The sequence below is a fragment of the Petaurus breviceps genome, unplaced genomic scaffold (genome assembly GCF_028583685.1).
Source record: "Petaurus breviceps papuanus isolate PSGF00001 unplaced genomic scaffold, PetGlider_PUasm1.0 138, whole genome shotgun sequence".
In the NCBI taxonomy this organism is placed as follows: domain Eukaryota; kingdom Metazoa; phylum Chordata; class Mammalia; order Diprotodontia; family Petauridae; genus Petaurus; species Petaurus breviceps.
In genome coordinates this window covers 12,545,105-12,570,681 of record NW_027185694.1, presented here as the reverse complement: position 1 = coordinate 12,570,681, position 25,577 = coordinate 12,545,105, and the positions used below count along the sequence as shown (strand labels likewise).

At 37.3% G+C, this 25,577-nt stretch overlaps 1 long non-coding RNA gene across 9 annotated transcripts in view; it reads left to right on the top strand.

Moving 5' to 3' along the window:
* The window catches only part of LOC138175386 (uncharacterized), a 284,137-nt gene that overhangs the window by 225,203 nt on the left and 33,357 nt on the right, over positions 1 to 25,577 (top strand). For 4 of the 9 annotated variants that reach the window (XR_011171992.1, XR_011171994.1, XR_011171986.1 and 1 more), the window contains 2 exons: positions 10,798 to 10,990; positions 11,391 to 11,544. This is a non-coding gene — a long non-coding RNA (uncharacterized lncRNA). Of the gene's footprint in view, positions 1 to 7,144; positions 7,188 to 10,797; positions 10,991 to 11,390; positions 11,545 to 18,068; positions 18,153 to 19,848; positions 20,029 to 25,577 lie in introns of those variants that run through there. The other 5 variants (XR_011171991.1, XR_011171987.1, XR_011171989.1 and 2 more) reach the window with 4 other exon arrangements.

Sequence of the window (25,577 nt, the reverse complement as noted above, 5' to 3'; positions counted from 1 at the left end):
AAACTGTGGTTTTTATCTTGGTGTCTCTTTCAGCACCTGTGAGGCACCATGATTTAGTGAAAAGAATGCTGGAATTCAAGCTGGGAGACCTGGGTTTGACTTTTGATTCTACTTTACTTCTTGAGAATTCAGTTTGTTCATTTGTAATGTGAGGGGGCTGAACTAGGTATTCTCTATGACTCTATGGAGAACAAAAAGAGGAACCTAAAAAAACCTTTCGAGAAAACAAAACAAAAGAAAAAAACCAAAACAAAAACCGGAAACCTAAAACAAGCCTTGGAGATCAAAACAGAAACCTGTTGAGCTTACTATTCCCCAAACCTATGTAAATTCCCAGTAACTTACAGTCCCAAACATGAGAGTTCCTCTTCTGTAATAGTTCTGTATAATGCGCAGTAACAATTATCAGGTGGTGCTATGCTCACAATCATTTATTGCATTTATTCTCTCATGTCCATCTACTACCCTCTTTCTTTGATCCACTCTAGATTCCGCCTCTTTTTTCTCACCTGTCACTCTGCCATTCTGGGAAAACTCCCATTTTGGAACCCTCCTATCCTCATTGAAGTCTTCCTCCCCAGAACTGCCATTTTGGGAAGGCCCCCAGCAGAGTTTCACTTCACTCTTATTTACTTATTTCCCCCCTTTCTTTGTATCGTCACCACCTAGCACAGTGTCTGGCACATACTAGACACTTGATAAATGCTGAGTGACTGATCACCCGATTCTCTCCTCCTCAGCTTCTGCCCAGCCCCAGGCTCCACAGTCTTCTCATCTGCCAGTTTTCAATGCCCCTTCATATGTTGTCTTTATCCATTAGCACATAAGCTCCTTAAGGTAAAGACCATCTGCTTGCTCATATCTGGTACCAGCACTTAGTGCAACGCCTGGCACATAGTAAGGATTTAATGAATTCTCTACCTGTGCTTAGTGGGCATTTAATAAATGGTTATTGCATGAATGAATGTTAGCAGAGTAAATCTAGGCTAAAAAAACCAGTTTTGCAGGCTTTCCTTATAGATTTAATTATTAAAATCTCCCTTTAGTCCTATTACCTCTTGGCTATATTTTCCCAGTTCTCTTTTCTCTGTCTTCATGTTATAAAATGCTAAGCAATTTGGTTGTTTTATATTTTATTCCATTTTGTAAAACTCCTTTAAAAACAAAAACAACTGAGAATTATACATACTTGACATATGTAGCAGGGCACAACTTCTAGCCTGAAATATGTTTTGTCCTTCCAGAAGCTTAGTGATTGCCACCAACTGGGGCAAGGAAACAAGGATAATAATAGCAGACATATATAGTGAGTTAAGCTTTGCAAAACAATTTACATACATTTTCTAATTTGATTGTTATACCAACCCTATCAGGTAATTACTTCAGATATTATCTTCATTTTACCAGTGAGGTAATTGAGGCTTAGGGAAGTTAAGTAATTTATCCATAGTCACAACTAATAACTGTTGGAGATGGAATTCAAGCCTGATTCTATCTCCTGATTCTAGGTTCAATATTCTTTCTACTACACAATATTATGTCCCAAGAAAGATTATTGGTAACTGTATTTAGAAGAGAATAGTATCTAAATACTTCGAAGTAATGAAAAATATATAAAATTGATAGGAAATGAAAATATATATGCATATATATGCATACTTATATGTATGTATAATTTTAATATTTTCTGTGTCTCTCCATTACAGTGCTAGAGTCATTTTTGTTAGTTTTGGAAACTAAAACAATATTATATTTAACTTGACTTTTTTTCATGATCGTGTTACATTTTTTATTGTCATGACATAAAATACTTTGCTATGGTGAAGATATTGAAAAATAAAACCTCCTAGACTTCCAACTTATCTTTCTGGCCATCCCATAATAATTTTTTAGATTTGCCACCTACCTCTACCCTCTGCTGGATTTACCCAGCTGGGCTCATAATCTAATTTGATTTGAACATAAAATTATCACACCTGCCATAATAAAATTTAAAATTATATATTTAGATAATATGTGCACATTTATTAATATAGTATAAGCTTTTAGATGATTTATAAATCAAAGTTACTGAACTTTAAGGAATTAGCATTTTATAAGCATAGAAGGCTTTATTAGCATTTGAGCAAAATGTTCTATTTAAAAAAATACTTGATGTCCTGCACATTATCAGGATATTGCAGAAAGTGCTAATTTTATGAAAAGTCACTGAGTGAAAAAAAGCACCAAACCCAAATTAAATGTTTATACCTTTGGCATATGGAACTTTGATCAGTTTCATTTTTTTAAAGAGCCATCATTATCATCATTTCCTGCTTCTTCAGCTGCTTCAGTTTTTGCTTTTTAAATCACTATTTATATACTTCTGAAAGCAAAAGTTTAGCTACAAATAAAACAAGCTCCTCCCAGGTTTCTGTCTTACAGACTGGTGTTTTTCTTGAATTCATGTGTCTACAAACATAGACAAGTTTATTTTTCTACCTGTAGAAGATGGTGCTTACACAAAGTTAAGTAGTGATAGTAATCATTGATATTTATGTTGTACTTTGAGGCTTAGAAAGCCGAGACTTGTATGAAGATCTTGCCCTAACGACACTGGAAATCTGTGCCTGGCAGAATCCCACTCTCAAGTGCAGATAGTTCCAGGGCTCACTCTTGACTTCTGGCAATGCTCATGGGAGATTGGTCAAAAACTTCAACCCTTTTCAGGGTAGTGTAAGCTAGTCTTTTCCAAGCAGCCTACAACAAGTAGGAGCTGTCTAAGGTTCTGAATGAGCCATGGCAAATGGAATACTGTCCAGCAGTTGAACGTTCCATTTGTTTCCTAGAATTATAATCACCTCAATGTGACTGCTGAGTTCAATTCAATAGACTCACAGTCCTCTCCATTTGGGGGAAAATTCAATAAGACATGTTTGTGCAACCCACCAAAACCCAAGGAGTTGTTGGCACTCTCTTGGCACTAGTACGCATTGATTGAAGAAGAACTCTTGATAGGTTGGCTTTCTTGAAGAATCCTTACCCTGACCTGTTTAGTCACTGTCGAGAGTATATGTGTCTTCCCTAATCGTTATGGTTCTAGGCAGGTGTGTTTTGTTTCTTCTGTTCCTGTGAGTGGAATTCCTTTGTGGGTGGGTTTGTCTTTGTATTCCTGCTTAGCAATGGGTCAGTGTGGTGGGGTGGATAAAGTGCTGAACTAGCCATCAGGAAGGCCTGGATTCATTTTTAATGAATTTAATTTCAGACAGTTACTAACATGTGTCTCTGGACAAGTCTCTTAACCTTAAATATGTGTCATTCTCACCATCCTTAAAATGTGCAAGTTGGATTTGATGACCTTAGGGGTCCCTTACAGCTCTAGATCAATGATCCTGTGAACATGTCCTGAATTTGTCAAGTTATTAAGGTCAAAGGATGGTGATATGAATTGGACCCATACTAGGTTCTTCCATGGTCTTGTGGTTCAATGGCCCCTCCATTGACTGCTTTGTAGATCCACTAATCATCTCTGCTACTGCCCAGACCAAAACTCTGTCCATCACTCTCTTTTATGTATGACATCTCCCCCATTAGGTGTGAGCTTCTCGAGGGCAAGGGCTGTCTTGTTTTTGCATCTGTATCTCCAGAACCTCGCATATTGCTTGGCATATAGTAGACCCTTGGAAATGCTCACTCATTTATCCATTCATCAGATAATCCAAGGGAGAAGCAGGGCTTGTCACAATAACCTTGCATATTCTATATAGATCATACAAAAACAGCGTTTGTCCTGAGTTGTCAGAGGGTGTTAGCACTGCCTTGAGCAATTCCATAATGACAAGGTCTGGCCGTTTCTAAAATATATGGTATTGTCAGACAGCTTACATACCAGCTACACGAATGGCCTTCCCCTAGTCATGTATAGTCAGTCCCACAGTTTTAAGGGAGTGTTAACTTATTTGGAGACTTGCCTCATTTTATCAGAAATCCTCATGTGGTCCATAAAGAAAGGACTACCTCCTTTATTTGAGCCCGAGCATTAGAATGGAGAGTCTCATCTCTTAATTTTGTCTTGGCATTTCTTGGCACTATCAGCACCTAATAACTTCTTTTGCTTTGTGAAGAAGTATGTGTCAGGAGTTGCCTTGGAGGGGTGATGCTTTTGAAACCTCAAAATGATTCATCAGTCTTGCTTTTGGTCAAGGTTCTCTGCCTACTTATTATTGTAGTGGTAACAGCAGTAGCAGCAGCAGCATTTGTGGTGGTGGTAGTTATAAATGACATTTGCATAGCACTTAAAAATTTGCAAAGTGTGCTCTATGCATTCTCATTTGATAATTTTTCCATCCAAAAGAAAATACACAAGTTACACATAGATAATTATTGGTAGCAGTAGAAACCTGGTGGGAGATTGGCTGTCAGGTACTGGGTTCTTAATTATGGTATTAGCTCACTTCTAGAACTTTAGCTGTTTTCTAGTGGTCTATAGATCATCAGGTCTCATATTTATGGTCACATTTGCACTGGCCTTTTTTATTGTTTAAGACCAACCTCTCTCATAGACTAGAAGGTCTGGATCGGGGAGCTGATATAGGTCTCACCTTTCTCATAAATTATCTTTTCAGCTCTTCTCCTAATATACTTCCATCAGGAACTAAAATACTTTAAGAACTGAGTGGTATTTCTAAGTGCTAGGAAGAATTTCTTTGTATACATGCAAGAAAACCAATGAAGCCACTTTGGCTGGGGACCTACAGCTTCATGGCACCAAAGCCCTAATTCATCTTTGTGACTCCAATTTCCAACATAGGCCTTGGACATGTTGATCTTAACTCTTCCCTCTAGGCATAAGCTCCCAAAGTGGGTGATACTGCCCCCTGGGCCCGCTGGACCTATCCAGGAATGGTAGTAGTAGCCTGGGGTGCAAATGCAGGGCCTAGAATAAAAATAAGGGTCAAGCTAACCTAACCCGAGGGGGGCTCTGAGTAATTTTTTTTGAAAAGTGGGAGGCCAAATAAATTTGGGAACCTCTGCTGGAGCTATGCAGAATTAATCTACTCTACTTCCTATGTAAAGTTCTTTTAAGAAAGTTTTATTATATCCCAATATTGAAGTCTTCTGTCTTATGAGATAACAGACACACACACATGTACACACACACAATTTCAACTGTTCTACAAATTGTCTGGTTACCAAACTTTTAATCATCTTAGGCATTTCCTTCTAAATATTTTCTTAACTGTTCTGTGGCCCTCTTAAAATAGCATAGTGCCCATAATTGAATATAATATTCCAGATAGGATTTGACCAAGCAAAAGTACGGTAAAACTATACTTTCCCTGCTTTGGATATTATTCCATTACTGTAGGTTAAGGTTGCACTAGATTTTAAAACAACCATTATTTATTCTTGGTTGATTATTTGACTTGTGGTCCATCAAATCTTCACTTTAATTTTTAAAGAACTATTTTAAAATCAGATCGTAACCATTCTGTGCTTATATAATAATCTTTAAAAATCTTTAATATTACTCGACAGACATCTTGTTGATTCTGGCCGAGTATTCTAATCTATTGAAATAATTTTAAATTTTCAATTATTTTTATAACATATTAGAGATGCCTAATCAAATTTAATGAAATTGTTATTATTAATGATAATAAATAACATTTATATAACACTTTAAGCAGTTTATAAGTATTATTTTATTTCATCTTCATAACCACCCTAAGAAATAGGTGCTATTATTATCCTTATTTTACAGATGAGGAAACTGACAGGTTCAATGACTTGCTCAGAGTCACACTTCTAGTAAGTGTCTGAGACTGGATTTGAACTCAGGTATTCTTTTTTTTTTTTTAATGTATTTGTTGTAATCAGCCAAGATTTACCTTCTTATATTCCTGCAACTGAGAATAAAAGAAAAGCAAAACTTATTGCAGACATATATAGTCAATCAAAACAAATTTCCACATTACTAATGTCCAAAAATATTTGTCTCATTCTGCATTTTGAGTCCTTTACTTCTCCGTCAGGAGGTGGGGGACATGTTTCATCATTAGGCCTCTGGAATTCTGCTTGGTCATTACCCTGATAATAATTCCACACAATAGTATTCCATCACATTTATATATCAGCTTGTTCATCTATTCCTCATTTTATGTGTACCCCCTCAGACCTCTGTTCTTTGCAATCTCAAAAAGAGCTATAAATATTTTCGTACAGCCTTAGTCTTTGTTTTGCTTAGGATGTTTTATGGGATGGGGTCAAAGATGGAATCCTATGGCAGAATACTACAGACTTCCTCAGTGACTCCAGTTATTCAGTCTGATGGGAATCCTAATGATCCTGTTGTTCAGTTCACGTCTTCCCATTTCTTTACAAGCAGACACTGAGAGACTAAGACACTTTGTCAAATGCTTTGTAGAAATAAAGATATGGCAAAGAGATGATACCAGAGTAGAAAAAGCAGTGGACTTTGAGTCAAAACACCAGCTGTGTGAAAATTAGGATAATAATGTTTGCAAAACCTAACTTATAGGATTATTGTAAGGAAAGGACTTTGCAAAGTATAAAATAATATATAAATTTGAATATAGAGAGATCTCAGAGCCCAGAAGACCTAGGTTCAAGTCTTGTCTCTTAACACATCAGGGATTTGTGTCCTTGGGCAAGTTACTAGCAGTTCTCTAAAAGTATAAGTTGCAGACCAGAAGCCAATCTGCCTTGGAAGAGGAAATTCCAGACTGGGACTTCCCTCAGTGATGAAATCATGGGTCTGCCTTTAAAAAAATGTGCCGTTATTTCGTATTCTAATACTTCCATTCATTGGACAAAGAGTAAACAACTGCTTCCGACAAATCACTGTCATTACTAGAAAGAAATGAGATTAATTCTGCACAACTTTCTTAATGAAATTAACTTTTTATATCTTTTAATATCTTTTCTAGGTGAGAGCTCACAAGCTAGATGTTTGTATACTTAATTCATTTCGACAGTTTCAGCCCCATTTCTGGATTTTCTTCATTGTATTCTGTTGCTCTCTACCTGTAGATCATTCTTATTCAGGGTTTCTGTCTTGGCCACCTTGCAACAGGAGTAAAGTCGGACTTGTTTTATTCTGTCATAACTCCCTGATAACTGTCAGTCATTCTTTTTCCCTCAGGTCCTGCTCCTGGTCTCTGACTGGAGATGAGGGGAGAGGGAAGGTACCAACTTTATTAAATTTTTTTCTGATGTCTGTTATGTCTTGCTCTACTCAGTACCAAAAGGGCATTGATTTTAGGACAACTCTGTTTCTCTGACACAAGCATATTCTTCCTTTCTCTCTCTCTCTCTCTCTCTCTCTCTCTCTCTCTCTCTCTCTCTCTTTCTCTCTCTCTCTCTCTCTCTCTCTTTCTCTTTCTCCCTCCCTCCCCATTTTATCTCTCTTTTTAATCTTTTTATCTATTTCCCTTTCTTCCCTTCCACTCCTTTCTTCTCTCTCTCTCTTTCTCTCTCGTTCTTTTTTCTTTCTTTTTCTCTTTCTTTTGTTTTGTAGTGTATAGAATCAATATTTCCTGACCAGAATAATCTTTTCTGCAATGAAAAAAAAGAGGCAACTTTGTTTCCATGACAGCCATGCAGATTTTTCCAAAGGTGATTTTACTTTAGTGAGGGCCCTTGATCCAGGTTTCTTAATGAGCTCCATTCCTATTTATAAATATTTACCATTGAATTTACCAGTCAACACAGTGAAGGCGAAATAGCCCCAACTTGAAATCTGGACCTTTTACTCAGGGCTCTGTGCGTAAGTGGATGCTCCCCTGGGCTATTGTGTCTCCCAGGCTGCCCGAGCTGCTTTGTCTTTCACAAAACGGAGTGCCTTGTTCAAATAAAAAAAGGACAGACATGAGGGAAGAAAAGAGAGCAATTTAAACTAAAAAATGTCATTGGCTAATTTAGGTTCTCCCAGGGAAACGTGTGCAGGGTGCTCTGAATGTCCCTCTAAAATAGCAGGAGGAATGCAAACAAATATGACCTACATTTCATTTACCTCCCCCTTCACAACAGTTCAGGTTGGCTTCAACATTTGGCTTGTTTAAGGAAGTGAGTAGTAAAGCTGTATGGAGGGGTTATTTTATTTTTCTTTCTTCTGCATGACTTCCCAGCCGGAGTAAAAGCTTTTCATTTTTTCTTCTTTTTCTCATTTCCAAGATTCTTTTGGGCAAATACCCCAGACAAGTTGGAGATAGTAGGTTCTAAAGTTAGAGGATCAGAATCCAAACCCTTCTTCTGATATTTACTCTCTTTGTGATCTTAGGCAAGTCATTTAAACTCCTTGTGCCTCAGTCTCCTCATATGTAAAATGTGAGAGTTAAGCTAAATAACCTTTGAGATTTCTTTTAACTTTAGATCTATGATGCTATTTCCCGAACATTGCTTTTCGTAGAAAACATCCTTGATAGGCTTGCAAATGGAAGGGACCCCAGAAGCCATCTGGTCCATCTGGCTAATTTTAAAGGTGAGGAAATTGAACCCCAGAGAGATGAGCAGCTTTTGGAAGATTATAAAGCTGATAAGCACCAGAGGTTGGATTTGATCTACTTCAAAGCCAGTGCCCTTTAATGTTCTGAGCTGTCTTCCTCTTCTTTGGTGTCATTGGCATTTCTATCTTCATGATTTATACACCTGTAGTTTAATCTGTTTTTGAATTTAATAACTGAAAAGAGAAGCAGGGAGATATAGTGGTTACAGAGTAAAGAGGACATGATTTCTACAATCGGAGACAATGGGTTGTAAAACAGTTGCTGATCTGCACAGATAGAGGGGGTTTTCTCACTGCTTCCCTCCTCTCTTATTTTGAGTTCCTTACATCCATCCAAGCGCAGGTCCTAATAAAGAAAAAAATACACATAACTCATATATATATGTATATAAAATTTTGGTCATTCAGTTGAAACAGCTGAGTCAACAGAGATGCAGGGGAGTGAACTGCTCATCTTGAATTCTTATCAACCTCTTTTCTTCCTCAGTAGTCTTTACTTTTTTTGAATCCACTTCCCTGATTGATTCTGACTTCCCTTTTCTGTGTTTTGGTTTACATTCAGTATTTGTCTTTTCCTCTTGTTCAAACACTGTTTCCCATACCACAGATTGAATTACCTGAATATAGGACTAAGACCCAAGAGTCATAGTAGTTGCAAAGGAAAGCATGAGAGGCAGAGTAGAATTGTTTAAAAAAAAAAAAACCACCAACAAACCACACAGACAATGCTAATGAATGCATCAGTGCATTAAAAAATGGTAAGCAGGAAGCATTGTTCTTACCCTGACTAGATTCTTAGAAATACGCAGTCTTGGAGACTTTAGAGACCACCCAATAATTATAATAATATTAACTAGCATGTATATAAAACTTTAAGGTTTGCAAAGCACTTTTGCACATACTATCTCACTTGATTCTCATAACTCAGTGAGATCCAAGGTAAAATCTGAAGTCAGGACTTCCTGACTCCACATCCCACACTATATCTATTGAGCCATCTGACTGCCTATTCTTCTGTCCAGTTGTAACACCTTGAGATTCATCTACCATCTTATCAAATACTTCCAGTGATGAAAAGTTCACTACCTTACTAAGCAGTTCTTTCCACTTGGAGATGACTCTATTAGAAAGTGTACTCTTATCACAACTTGGGGAACAGACCAGTTGGAAACTTTTCAGAGGATAATGCCAAAGATGATAATAAAGATGAAGGGGAAAGAATATGAAGAAGATCGGAGAGTAATTAACTCAAAAAATAAATGGCTGAGGATGGATAATATCAGTCTTTAAGTCTGTGAGTGATTAATTTATTATTAGATAGATGGTTATCAGCTGTCCTTTTCATTTTTTTTTTCTGAAGGCAAAAAAGTTGGGAATAGGGTGACACCTCCACACGAGATTTTGATTCAACATAATGTGACTGTTTCCATGGAAGCCTATTATCAGCCTATATCATGAAATGATTTACTGAATGATTTTGAAATTTCTTTTTTGAACATCTTCAGAGTATAGGCTTGCAGGTGGTGGTAGGACAATGGATTACATGATTTCTCTTTTAGTCCCTTAGCTCTTCCTAAGAATTTAGCGAAGTACAGAGCAGTGATTTATAATTTTTTTGAGTTCAAAGCCAGGTCAAATACGACAATGGATTCTATGGACCATCCACCCTGCTTGGTTCTTTCTGGAGATGTTGTAGAAGGGATTCCTGTTGTAGAGGAGATTGCTGAAAAGTCTCTTTTGAGTTCTGCACAGAGCTCCACTTTTGATGAGACACAAATGAGGAGATGCCTATTTAAAAATGCAATATGAAAATAAATGTTTGTTGAGTTGACATAGCGTACAAAAACAAATTCACATCAGAAGACATATATACAAAGTCATGATGATCTAAACATTAATACTATAAAAGATCAGCCAATGGGCCCTGCAACAGACCCTCCTGACACACTTAAAGCTACTGGTTAAGGGGAATGTTTTTTTTTAACAATGAGGAAATTTGGCTCTAAAACTGGTTTGCAAAAGAGATGATGTATACACATGTGTCTGACCCTATTTGGAGTTTTCTTGGTGAAGATACTAGAGTGGTTTGCCATTTCCTTCTCCAGCTCATTTTACAAATAAGGAATTGAGGCAAACAGGGTTAAGTGACTGCCCAGGGTCACACAGCTAGTAAGTGTCAGAGGCCAGATTTGAACTCAAGGAGATGAGTCACAAAGAGTCAGACAGGACTGAACAGCAACAAGCTGCTAGATTTCATAATTACCTTGAATTTATTTTGTCTTTATGTGTAGGTGGTGATATGTGTACATGTTGCCTTATTCCAAGGAATGTAAGTTCTTTGTGGAAAGAAACTTTTTTTGTCCTTGACTGCAGAAATGAATTGAAATAAAGATGTGCTCATTGCATAGACTGTGGAAAGGAAATGGATGTTTGACCATGAACTGGATGATTCCTTACCATTTCCTTGGCATATATGTTCCCCAGGTGGGTATGTTACTATTTTGAATGAATAACTGGATTCTGTCTTAATAAAACCATGATAGACACATGATATGTTGCTAGTAGAGTTTCTATTCTGCTTTGCTGATGGCCTGCACTGGGCAAAGTACTTAACTTCTTTGTATTAAGCTGAATAGGTAAAATGGAAATGCCTGTCCCCTAACTTAAGAATGCTGCATCTGTTTATGAGAGAAAATTAATTGGAGTGCTCTGTCTCCTTAACCAGACAAAACTGTAAGCTCTTTTTAGGCAGGGAATGTCTTCTTGTTTATTTTTTCTTATCCACTTCAGTACTTATTAAAATATTAGACATCTAGTGGGTGCTCAGATACATGTTTTTTAAATTGAATTAAACTCAATATTTTAAAAACAATTTTTATTGTAGTTCTACAGGGGAAAGATAAGATGTAAGTAATCGGTGAAGAAGAAGAAAGCTTATATACAGCGAGCTAGGAAATGAGATGCTTAATTAATAGCAAAGGTGTGGCAACTATCAAGCGAGTGAACATATTTTTTGTAGCCAAGTCATCATCTTCTGTGTAAGTATAGCATTAGTCATGTAAGCAACAACAATGAATTTCATATTACTTAATTTTTAATGTTTCCTAAAAGTCAAATGACCAAGGATGAGGTTTGATTGATTGATTTTTGAGATTGGGTCTCCTTATCTTGTATATGCTAGAAGAGCAATGGCTTTTCATGGACCCATGGACCTGAATCCACTACCATTAAGCTTGGAAGCTTTGACCTGCTCTATTTCCAATTGTGGTCAGTTCACCCTTCCTTAGACAGCTTGGTGGTTCCCCTCTTTTTCAGGCTTACCATACTGCTGCTGGACTTAAAACATGGACTCCTGATTGGTTTTAGTGTGGAACATTATACCTAGGAAATCTTAAACTCAAGGAATCTACCACTCTCAGCTTCCTAACTATTAGACATTACAGATGTATACCACCATGCCCAACAGATAAGATTTGATTTTGAAGATTATTTTTGAGGGGAATCATTTTTGAGTCAAATTTCCTTTGCAGTAGAGTTAAAAAGCAGAGAAATTGTGATTTAATGGATAGAATTGTAGACTTGAAATGAGGAAGTCTTGGATTCAACTCCTACCTAAGCAATTCACTAACTTTGTAACTCTGGGCAAACCTTTTAACCTCTCTGTATCTCAGTTTCCTTATCTATGTAATGGAGATTATAATAGCACCTATCTCCCATGGTTTTTATGATGATCAAATCAGAGAATATATATATATATATATATATATATATATATATATATATATATAAGTGCTACACAAACTTTAAAGTGCTTTTCAAAATGCAAGGTATTGATATTGTTCGTAATTATAGTCATAATCATATGACTTCAGATGTTTTTATCCTATATTCATTGTATATTTGGAAGTTGTCTTCCAATCTTTTTGGAAGGTTTCATATTAAAATAATTCTCTTGTCAAAATGTCTAAACACTCCAATAACAGGAGCTAGAGAAATGTTGACAGAATGAAAGCAGGTGTTTTCAGCCACTGTTTTTAGTTTTAAGGTTTTTTTTTAGCAAAAATTTCCATACTTAACTCCTTCACTAGAGTAAATATTTGAGAGACATGATTTTGATGAGGTATAAATCTTTTAGGATGAAGAAAACACTGTAGAACAGTGTTCCCCAAGTTCACTTAACCATACAATAACTGAATACTTGGTCTTGAGATATATTGAAATATACATAGATGGTGGTCTGAGGAGCCTGAGAGTATGAGCAACCCTTGAAATAAAATCAGGAGAATGGGGCTAAAAAGTTAAACCTTAAATTTTTGGTATAAAAATATCTTCATATGGTGTTTAGTCTACATAAAAATTCACATATAATATTTTAAAGGAAAAAATGCCACTCACATTTTTGTCATTGTTTATGTTTTATGATTCTCTTTTTTTGCTTTTTGCTTCTTATTTTTTGGAGGGGGGAGGGCAGGGCAATTGGGGTTAAGTGACTTGCCCAAGGTCACACAGCTAGTAAGTGTGTCAGGTGTCTGAGGCTGGATTTGAACTCAGGTCCTCCTGACTCCTGGGCGGGTGCTCTATTCACTGTACCACCTAGCTGCCCCCTTTTCTTTCTCTTTTTGCCTATATTTTATGATTCGCAACTTGAGGAATACTACTACAGATAAATATTGGTCACTTGTAGGGAAAGGAGGATTTTGATACCAAGATAATTTAAAACAAGACTTTCACCAGCTACTCATTTTCTTCTTGGTTACAAAGACTGTTGTTTGAACAGTGATGGAAGGGACCTGCTACAGGTTGTTGATATAACTGAAAGAACACTAATTGGAGGTGACCTATGTTAATAAGTGAAAGGGGGTTTTATTAGTTTGCAGTTACAAATTTAAGTATTTCCTTTTTTTGAAAATCTGAATGTTGCTTTTGGAAAGAAAGTGATTTCTATTTATTAATTCTCTTCCCTCCCACCAGTCAAAATGTACCTATTTTGTATCTGATTCTTTAATGCCCCTCCTAGATGACTGGTTGAGTATTCTAATAAATAAACACAAGGTGAGGTGTTAATGATTGATAATGACTGAACATATGACACTTTCTAGGACATATTTGAATTTTAACAGTGGCCTTAATTGTCTGCATTCAAAAGATTAAAATGAGAATTTCATATCACTGAGGAAGGATTAATGAAGGAGAGCATTTTTGATAGGGTGACATTTCCCAGTATCCCATCCCTCAACTCACATAGCATAGTGAGCTGCTTATACCCAAAGGTTAGCTCCTCTTCCTCCTAAAGGCATAAAGCTAATCTTTAGGAGCTGAGTTTCTAGTGGAAAAGATTTTTGGGATTTAAACCCAGGTCAGGAGTATTGTGCTGCCATATGTTTTAATTTATTAATTTTTTCTGCTTTGCCTTAAGGTAAGGGAAGATAGGGGCAGAGGGGATATGGCAGAGGTTTCTTAGCTGATAGGTAGCACTAGTAAAAATTGAAATCTAGTCAAGAACTGACTTTAAGGGCTTTTGGTACAAAAGCTTCCTAGATTGCCAAGGCAAACAGGAACCAGCGACAGTATCAAGGAAGCTCTATATTTAAGTTAGATTCCAGATGAATTATCTACTCAAATCTGGGGCAAAATGCCTCCTCTATCATGTGACATTAATACAGCCTGATTGCATCAGTTTTTCTTCCTTTTTAAAATCAGGCTCTTTCTACTGCTGGTTATATTACATTTTTGGTTTACTGCAGCCTTTGGAGCTTGTTCACATGAATTGTTGTACAACCATGTCTCATTTATCCTATATCTGCTATTTTTTTTAACCTTTTAATTCCATCTTTTACAATGAAAAAAATCCCAACATTTTTTCTCCCTTCCTTTACTGGGGAAAAATGAAAACAAAACAAAACAAGATCCTTGTAACAAGTATGTATAGTCAAGCAAAACATATTCTAATATTGGCCATATCCAAAAAAATTATGTCTCATTTTGCATTCTGAGTCCATCATTTTTTCTGTCAGAGGATAAGTAGTATGCTTCATCATAGTTCCCCTGAAATTGTGATTCATCATTGTGTATACCAAAGTTAAGTCTTACAATGTTGTTGCTATTGCTCAAGCTGTTTTTCTGCATCAGTTCATAAAGCTTTTCCAAGTTTCTCTGAAACCATGTTCTTCATCATTTCTTCTGGAACTGCAGTATTCCATTCATATTTGTTCAGCCATTCCCCAATTTATGAGCCTTTCTTCGCTTCTAGCTATTTCTTTGCTAACACAAAAAAGAGCTACTCTATTTTATCTTAATTTGTTTTTAACCAAAATATAGGTTTTTATATTTATCCTTGTTAAATTCCATTTTCTTAATCTATGATTCTAATTTACCATGCTTATTTATAATCTTGATTTTGTCATCCAACCCATTAGTTAACCCTTTCATTATTGTGCCACTGGAATATTTATTAGATGTCTTCTTATATATCATTGAAATAGATATGAACAGGTCAGAGCCAAGGGCAAAATCCCATAGCAAACATCTGGATACCTCCTTGCATATTGACACCAATCCATTAACTAACATTTTTTGTTTAATGAACTAAAGATTTGCCTACCTATGCCTTCATCCTGGCCACAATTTTTGTCCCATTGAAAAGGATATTATAAGGAATTTTAGTGAAATTTAGTGATATTTTAGTGAAATTTAGTGAAATTCCAGGTCTATAAAATGTCCTTGATCCTCCAGTATAGTTACTAGTTCAAAGAAGGAAATTGTTTGTTTTATATGAGTTTTTTTTAGTGTATCAATGTTATCCACTACTTCCCCTGCACCACCCCATCTTCCCACTAACTGTTGGTAACTGTTTGTTTAATAATACATTTTAGAATTTGACCACAGACCACCCTCAAGCTCACTAGTCTCATATTACCAGAATTTACATTTGACTCCTCCTTACAATTTAATATAACATTCATTCAATCCCTACTATTTGCAGAATGTCACGTTAGGTGGTGAAAGAGATGCAAAGTTTAGTTCCTAACCTCAAGGAGCTTATAGTCTGGAAAGGTGACACAGATATTGGGACAGTATTTGCCTGTCTTCAGTCCTCTCAAATGCTTTTTATTTTTATTTATTTATTTACTTATTCATTCATTCATTTATTTATCTATTTATTTAGTTGTTTATCCATTTATCCATTCATTCATTTATTTATGTATTTACTTGCTTATTTATTTGTTTGTTTGTTTGTTTATTGCCTTTTGGAGGGCAATTGGGATTAAGTAAGTTGCCCTAGGTTACATGGCTAGTTTTTTTTGTGTGGGTGTTAAGTGTCTGAGGCTGGAACCAAACTTGGGTCCTCCTGACTCTGGGGCCGGCACTTTACTCACTGCACCACCTAGCTGCCCAGACCCTTTTTATTCTTAATAATAAGGCAGGAAAGGGTGATGGGTTGACTCACTGGACACATATCATTTCTTGTTGCTTCCTCAAGGTGCCCTGCTACTTCAGCTAGGCTGCCTTGCCTGCCATAAGAAAACTGAGGCAGACAGTAGTTAAATGACTAATTGGGAGTCATACTGCTAGTAAATATCTGAGATTGGATTTGAACCCAGATCTTCCTGACTCCAAATCCAGTACTCTATCCACCGTGCCACCTAGGTACATCAATGATATCACAAATCCATGGAAGAATCTAGCATGTTGGGATAGTCTATGGAGGACTTATGGGAGGACATAATCAAGAGTCACAGGGGACCAGAAGGCATGGATAGTTTGAGATGAGGGATCTTACCTACATTGAAGAGATTACATTTCCATAGAAATATTTAGGTCTTTACCTCACAGGGTTGTTTTATAAATAAAATAAAATAGTGTAGGAAAAGTGCTTTAATATTAGACTTCACTAATGAAAGCATAATCTAAGAATGAGGAGTTAACAGTTCTGCTTTATTTTGCCATGCTGAAGGGTTATGTTCAGTACCGGGCACTATATTTAAGGAAAGGTTTTAACGATCTAGGAGATATCTGAAGAAGAGTGCATTGAAAATGGAGACCATGCTATATAAAAATTAATTGAGGGACTGGGGATGGTTAGCCCGGAGAAAGAAAAGTCATTGAGGACATAATGGATATCTTCAAGTATTTGAAGGCTGTCATGTGGACGAAGAATTATACTTGTTCTTCCCCTCCACCCCAGTGGGCAGAACTAGGAGTGATGGGTGGAAGTTAAAGTGTGGAAGATTTAGATTCTATTTGAGGAAGAAGTTAATAATTAATGTTATCCCCAAGTAGAACGATTACTAGAGGCTATAAGGTCACTTGCTAGTGATGCTATAAGGGAGAATTTTTGTTCAGATTGGACAAAGAAAGTGGCCTTAGAGATCACTTCTAACTAGTATTCTATGAGGAGATGGCTATTAGAAATAATGTCACATTATATTAAGTAATCAAGTTATTAGAGTTCATTATACCTTTGGAGCCACATTGTCACTTCCAATTTGTGGTGATGGAATCATATCTATATTTTCTTTGAATGCCTAAGTCAGGGGATATGCTTCTTTGAGACTGGTGCTCTCCAGGATGGTGCAGTAAGAGGAGCATAGGTTTTACAGGCAGATGAATTGGGGTTGAGGCCCAGGTCTAGCACTTACTGCCTGTTTGACCTTGACCATGATACTACTTTTCTCTGAGCCTCAGGTTCCTTATCCATAAAATGGATAGAGAAGGGGCGGCCAGGTGGCTCAGCAAGTAAGAGCACCGGCTCCAGTGTCAGGATGACCTGGATCAAATCTGGGCTCAGATACTCAGCACCACACCCAGAAATAAAACTGGCCGTGTAACCTTGAGCAAGTTACTTAACCCTGATTGCTTTAAAAAAAAAATGGATAGAGAGAAGGACCAGGCCTATGATTTCATTGTATAGGGAATTGCCAGATCAAGTAAATTCTCTGTATCAATGTGACATCAGCATGTTCTCTGCAACTAATAATCTGAGAGCAGGACTTCTTAACTGGGTGTATATCAACTATTAAAAATGTCCACTATATTTTAGTATATTTAGTTTTCTTTGTAATCTTGGGTATTTTGTTTTTATGCATTTAAAAATTTTTTCAGAGAAAGGGTCCATAGAGTATTAGTGTTACTTACATGATAGCATTTTGGTGTTGTCTAACATATCAACATCATTTATTTTGTTCCCCCTTCACATTTAGTATATAGAAATCTGAGCTCATATTATAGGTTTTTACATTTGGGTATTGCTTAACACTACCTAAGCTATGGTATATTATAATTGTACTCTATCATATCTTATTTTGCAATTCATTTGGGCATTTAACAAATTTTTCTTCAATTTTATGTTTATATCTCTCTCAAGTTGAGGAATCTCATATTGGATATATTAAGTCATCATAAGGTAAGAAATACTAGCATTCTCTTATCATAAAACAACTTCTCAAAACTATGACTACTATCTACTTAGCTCACTGTTCACTTCCCTTTTGTTCCAAAGTCCCTAGGTACCGATAAAAAGCCTAAAATATTGATTGTGCCTCTATGTCCCTCACTTTCCTAGAGAGAATCAAATGAGATTGCACTGGATTGAGGCTGAAGCCTGATAGACCATTTAGGAAGCTCTTAAGGAGTCTCCACAAGAAGTATTGGTGGGTTAAAGAATGGTCATGGGGGAAGAGAAAAGGGGATTGCTTTGAAAGATTTTATAGCATGATTGGGTAAAGGTTATTAAAGTGAGGGAAGAGGAGCAGGTAGGTGGCACAGTGGATAGAGCACCAGCTTTGGAGTCAGGAAGTCCAGAGTTCAGTCTGACCTCAAACACTTACTAGCTGTGTGATCATGGGCAATCATTTAGCCCCAATTGCCTAAAAAAATCATAAAATGAGGGAAGAATCTAAGATGACTAGAATTATTGATCTTAGATGACTGTGGGATGGTGGTGACATTGACTAAAATGAGAAACTCAGGAAATGAAACAGATTTTTCAGGGGGGTAGGAAGGAGGTGATGTGGGGAGGGTCATAGAATTTGGTTTTACACATGTTGGATTTGAAATGCTCTGAAGATGATTGGGTGATAAAACCGAGGATACAGGTGTAAATTCTAATACGGAGTTTGAGAAAGAGAAGATAGGACTGTGGATGTAGAGTCGGGAGTCAATGTGCATGATTGAAATCACGGAAATAGACAAAGTGGCAAAGTGGGAGAGTATAGACAGAGAAGAGAACAAGAACAATTCCGGGGAATGCCAACATTTAGAGGGGGGAAAGAATTTGGAGAAGGGCAATCAGAATTAAAAGGAGAGCTAGGAATTACTGGAGGCTAAAAAAAAGTTTTGAAAAGGTAATCATAGTGTCAAATGTAGCAGAGAGATCTAAGATGATCTGGAATGAGAAAATGTCATTGGATTTGGTAGCTACAAGGTCATTGGTGACCTTTGAGAGAGTATATTTAGTGGAAGGTTGAAGTAGAAATCACATTGCAAAGGTGGCAGTGGGTACTGAGAAAGTATGGGCAGCAATGATAAGCTACTTATTAAAAAATTTGGCAGTGAAAGAAAGGGAGATGGGACAGCAACTTGAGTGGGGAGCTGTAGCAGCAAGCACCCCAAGCACGTCCTCAGGGTTTGCTGCCCATACAGGTTCTTGGATCTGCTTTGTTAAAGGAAAGCAACTCAAAATGGGTTAACAAGCTTACTTTAATCAGTCAGACATATATCGTTTACCTTGTTCAGGGGAAAAAGGTCAGCACCCCAAACTTCAAAATATACAGACAGAATTATCAAGACATTAACAGATCAAGTAGACAGCTTTCCAAACTGTCCAACCATTACATCCATACCCACTCAACATCTGGGTTTCCACATCTGGGTTTTTCAAAGCCGGGGGACTCTCAACAACAGCTTCCCAGAATTCAGATCAAATCACAGAACACCTCTCAAAGTGAGTCCCAAAACAAAGCTACACATCAGGGCTTATATAGCCTTCTCCTGGCTCAGAGAATGTAACAACCTTATTGACTCACTGGCCAATCAAGAAGTATCTACTGAAAAACAAGCCTCCCTCCCCAGGCTTCAGGTGCATTTTAGCCTAGGGGCAGGGAAGATCTTCCAAATTTGCATTCCCATTACTGGAGCAGAGTAGATGAAATGTTTCTTTAGAACAGGGAAGTATGTTTATTAATTGTGGGGAGGTAATCACTGAAAGAGAATGCCAGAGAAAGGGGGGTGGTAATTAATGGAATGACATCTCAAGAGGTACTAGAGATGATGGAGGGGAATGATGATACAAGTGGAGGTTTTGGTCTTGAAAATAAGGAGAGATACTTCTTTCTTTGAGACAGGCAAGAAGAAAGAGAGAATGAATGAAGATACTGAAAGATTTGTTGTAAATCTGTTGGAAGGAAGGGAAGTTGAAGGAATTCATGGCAATGGAAGGGGAGGCAGCAATGGAATGAGCTTGAGAAAAGTTAAGACTGAGGAGAATGGAGACGAAAAAACAGTACAGAAGAAGACAACGTGGGGTAGGCATTGATATCTAGGCAGTGATTTTATTGGAAAGTAACTTGAGGTAGTAAGTTACACTTAAAAAAAAACCCCAACCTATTTTTCAATGAACAAAACCCTTAATTTTTCTTTCTCCTTTCCTGCCTTGAGAAAATACTTATAGTCAAGCACAATAAATTCTCTTATTGGACATGTCCTCTCTATATATATATATATATACATAAATGTGTATATCTATACATATATATATATATTTCAGTTTGTCCCCTGAATCCATAATCTTTCTGTAGTTGCACTTATGCATATGAGCTGATGGGGTGGGGGTGGGGGAGGTGGAGTGGTGAAAAGACTGAGTTCTCTACCATGCTGGAAGAGGTTATAGAACAGTCAGCTCCACAGTTCAAAACAGTTTTTTTAAGATTAATTTTTATTGTTATTCTTTGTTTCCACTTCAACCTCTTTTATCCATCTCCCCTCACCACCTAAAGCCATCTCATAGAAAAGCATTGTCTTAAATGCTGTTGTGGTCTGGATTGGACCTTATAAATCAGGAGCTGCAGTTGATGCTTCTGGTGTGAAGTTTTCTCTCCTTTTATTTGCCAAGCATGTAGTATTCATGGAATTGTACATTTAGAGCTGGAAGTGACCTTAGAGGCCATACAGTCTCACATTTTATTAACGAGGAAACAGACCCAGAGGGGTTAAGTGATTTTCTCAGGGTCACATAGCTACTAAGTGTTAGGAGTGGAATTTGATTCTAGGTTTTCTTGGCCCCATGTCTGGCACTCTGTCTACCACAGCATGCTGTTTTTCACTTACCACTGGTTTGTATTTCCCTCTGTTCATCTGTTGCTCTCTGCCTTCTTTTTTGGATCATGACCCCAACCTGTCTAGGGAACTTTCATGTACACTGATTAGGTAGAAGGCAAAATCATTCCTCTACTCCAATCATCCTCTCTTTGAATGGTAAGCTTATCGTGCATTTGCAAAGCTGATAATTGGTGTTCATCTCAGACAAGAAGACATTTGCACATACCCAGCAGGTCATTACAACAGTTACCTTGGTGACCATACTTGAAGATGAACTAATAGTCTTTTGTGGCTTACCCTGGAAACTCCCCCTGGAAGCGAACTGCCTGTTTCCCCCAACTGTTCCCTGTATTGTTTGTCATGGGAGCTCCTGTGAAAACTGATTTTAAACTTCCATAGAATTACAGAATCTCAGAGTTGCAAGAGACTTCTGAGGTAATCTAGTCCAAGTCATGCTTGAATAAGAATCCCTACTACATTAACCCCAATACATTGTCATCCAGCTTCAGCTTAAGACTCTTAGAGTGTGTGTGTGTGTGTGTGTGTGTGTGTGTGTGTGTGTGTGTAAGGAGACTGGCTATCTCTCAAGACAGCCCATTCAGTAGTCAATAAGCATTTATTGAGTGAACCGCAATGTGCCAGATACTGTGCTAAGGTGCTGGGGATGCAAAGAAAGGTAAAAAGCAGTCCTTGCCCGTAAGGAGGTCCTGAGTTAATGGATTCCATGCTTGGACAGCCCTAATTGTTATGAAGTTTTTTCTTGACATCCTGCTGAAATCTGCCTGTCCACCACTCCCACCCATTGCCTCTAATTCTGCCCTTAGGACTCAAGCAGAACAAGAATCTCTTTTCCACAGCCCTAGAAGTGCTCAAAAACAGCTGTCATGTCTCTCTCTTTTTTTTTTAAGCAATCGGGGTTAAGTAACTTGTTCAAGGTTACATGGCCAGTTATTTCTGGGTGTGGTGCTAAATATCTGAGCCTGGATTTGATCGAGGTCATCCCGACACTGGAGCCTGTGCTCTTACTCGCTGAGCCATCTGGCCACCCCTAAGCAATTGGGGTTAAGTAACTTGCTTAAAAAAACACGGCCAGGTGTTTCTGGGTGGGTGCTAAGTGTCTGAGCCCCCACCTGGAGCCAGTGCTCTTAACTCGCTGTGCTACCTGGCCACCCCCTGTCATGTCTCTTCTAAGTCTTTTGTTCAAAAGTCTAAACATTCTAGTTCTTTCATCTGCTCTTCAAATGGCATGGTCTCTAGTTTCCTCACCATCTTCATCTTCCTCCTCTTAACTCTATCTTATTCTAAAATGTGACTCAGAGGTGAACGCAGGACTCCAGATGTGTTTTGGGTCAGTGCAGAGTACAGAAAGCATCACCTGCCTTCTTCTGAATGTCATCTCAGGATAGCAACAGATTGTTTTTCATAGCCAAATTGCCCTGTTGACTTTTACTGAGTTTGAAGTCTACTAAAGCTCCTCCATCTTTCATATAAACTGTTGTCTATCTACCCTTGCCTATCTTTTACGTGTAAAGTTGCTTTTTGGACCTGGATATGGAAGACATATGCATACTCCTATGTTTGTGTTACATTTTATCTTATTACCCAACATTCTAGTCTATTTGTTTTGTTTTTGTTTTTGGATTCTGACTCTGTCATACACCTTCTTAGGTATCCCACCATTAAACAGTATAGGGCACAGATCCCTCAGGCACTCCACTAGATGTCTCTTTCTGAGATGACTTTGGATCATTAAGTACTGCTCTTTGGGTTCAATCATTTCACCAGTTCTAAATCTCCTTCAATGTACCGATCTAACCCGTATCTCTCCATCTTTGTCTGTGTGAATGAAGAGAATGAATGACTTTTTCAGATGTTCTGTTAACATTCATTTTAAATTATATCTATAGCATTCTGATGTAAAGAAATAGATATGGGACCACTTGGGCAGGATCTGGTTTTGATAAAACCAATTCTTGATAGTTACTATTTCTTTTTATAAATATTCATTAACCATTTCTTTAATAATGTGCTATAGAATTTTGCCAGGAACCAAAGTCAAATCCACTGACCTAAATCTGGAAGATTCTACTCTCATTTTTTTTTTAAAACCGGGGTTATATTTGCCCTTCTCCAATTCTCTAGTACACCTATTATTCCTGAAAAATCTTTCAAAGATTGATGACTGTGGCTCAGTAAGCATATTTGTCAGTTCTTTCGTTACTTGGTGATTTAATTTCATTGAAGCCATGTATACAATTTCTTAGCAATTCTGTATTTAATTTGAAAGCCAAAGATCATTCTTCTTGGTAGAAAAAAATAGAAGTAAAGTAAGAGTTCGGAAGAGAATACTGCCTTCTCTCCATCTTCTATTATCTTCATTTCATCTACCCCCAAGCACTAGACCTATGTCTACTTTGATTCTTTTTTTCCTCCATATAATCCTTTTTGTTTTCCTTTGCTTTTGATAACTATTCAGCTCAGCTTATTATGAACTTCAACACTCCTGACATTATTCATACAGGATCACACCTTGATTTTTATGTCTTCTCCATTACTGGTCCTTGCCTCCATCCACTTTACAGATGTTTTGGTCTCTTTAGATAGTTCCCACCCCCTTCTTTTTCCCTCATCAGAATTAGTGTTCTTTAAGTCTTCAAAATTTCAATCTCGATAGCTGTCTATCCTTTCAGAGTTGACTCAACAAGTCCAGTATAGTCCATCAGATTCTACCTACCCTTCCTCTGACACATTTGAAGTTTCTGCTCCTAAAAATCTAAGCACATGTCATATAATTGTTGACTCTTCTCTCCTTCGGTATCATAAATGATAAGATGGAGTTGTCACTTCCCCTCCAGGTCCCCATCACTTTTCATCCCAGCCACTAAGTTCCTCTTCATAGATCAGAGTCAGATCTAGAACTGAAGTTCCCCTTGTCAGCTTGTTTGCCTTTTGAAAAATGAAATTATCATTGAGGCAAAATAGGTTTACCCCTCAGCTTCCCTTTTTTATTCAGAGAGCAGTTCTAGCAGGTGCCTAGATACTTGAGGTGCCCCTATCACTACAATAACATACCCACATGCCATATTTGTGATCTGTTTCTTGAACTATTTCTGTATACATCCTCCATGTGTCCAGGGTTCCATGGTACAATTGTGTATTATGATGACAATATCTCTTCTGTAGTAGTGCTAAACCAGATATTCTCCAACATATTTCACCATTTAGGTTTCTAGATTTTCTTGAATATATTCTATCATTATTATTTTCAACAATAATAATCACTAGCATCTATAGGATGTTTTATGGTTTGTGAACTGTTTTATTTCTGTTATCTCAATTGATACTTATACCAACCCTCTGAGATAAGTATAATTATTATACAGTGCTATTCCCATTACACCTTTTGTTAATTATTAATTCTCTTATTCCTTCTTACCTTATGAGAAGAAGTATGAATTGGTATAGTGGATAGAAGATCAACCTTGGGAATCTGGAAGACCTGGGTTTTAATCCCATCTCTGAAACATGCTGGCCAACTGTTTTGCCCATTCTACCCATGGGCAGAAAACTTCTCAGTGCCCCAGGCAGCTATCTAAGTCTACTTGCTACAGATGAGATGCTTTGGTAAAAGAGCTTTCACACTGGGACTTTCTTATATTGGTGAAATGGTAGATCAGGACCCCCTTCTCTGCTTTCCCTCAATACCGCTTTCATCTGATTACATGTTTCACTGTTCTAGCTAGCCAAGATTCCTTGAGAAGGATATTCCAGTCATGAGTTTCATCCCAGTGATAAATATGAGGTCAAATTTGTCTCCTTTCTTTAGACTCTCTAGTATACTCTATTTTTAAACCTATGCTTTGTGTATTTGTATAGAAACTTCTGAATGAGCTTTATTGTGGATTCTCTTCCTGTATACTGTAATGAGAATTACTTTGTCTCTCTTTTTCTTCTTCCTATGTTTCACATATTATGCTCCAAGATTGTAGGTTCAGCTGGTCCATAAAGAGAGTTTTCTCATTCCTTCTACATTTTAAGTTTAAAACCCTCTTGATTTGATTCACAAGATTCCAGGCAAATAGACCTTGTTAGGTATACTCCATCCTTGGTCAAGAGCCTGTCATTCCCATGCTTTAAGTCAAAGTTCAGAAATCCAAGATAGTCAGCATTGCCTAGGGGACTGAAAGAGCTTGTGTGATCCTAGGGAAAGTCACTTAAATTCTCTGTGCCTCTGGCAATTTTCTAAGAGTACAAGGCACACAGCAGATCCACATGGGTATAGAAAAAATTTTCTTGATGAGAGGTCTCTATACCAGTAAAATTCTTGGTCTGGTCCAATTCTTAGATACTATCTGATTAGCCAGTTTTTTTATTTGCCAGATATTTTCTCTATTGAATCTACTTTGAATCTAAGACAGTAATGAAAGCACCACTTGTAGACTAAGGTCTATCTTTTTCCATGTTTCTGTCTCACTGTCTGTCTCTCTTTCTCTGTGTTTGTCTTTTTGTTAGGAGTCAGCTGGTAGTGCAGTGGGCTTAGTTGAGGAAGACCTCAACTCAAGTCTGGCCCTAAACACTAGCTGAATGATGCTGGCCAGTCACTTAACTTCAGTTTCTTCATCTGTAAAATGGGGATAACAATAACATTTACCTTTCAGAGTTGTAAGGATCAAATGAGATAATATTTGTTTTTAAAAAAGCACATAGAATAGCCTGGCACATGGTAAGTGCCACATATAAATACTTATTCCTTTGA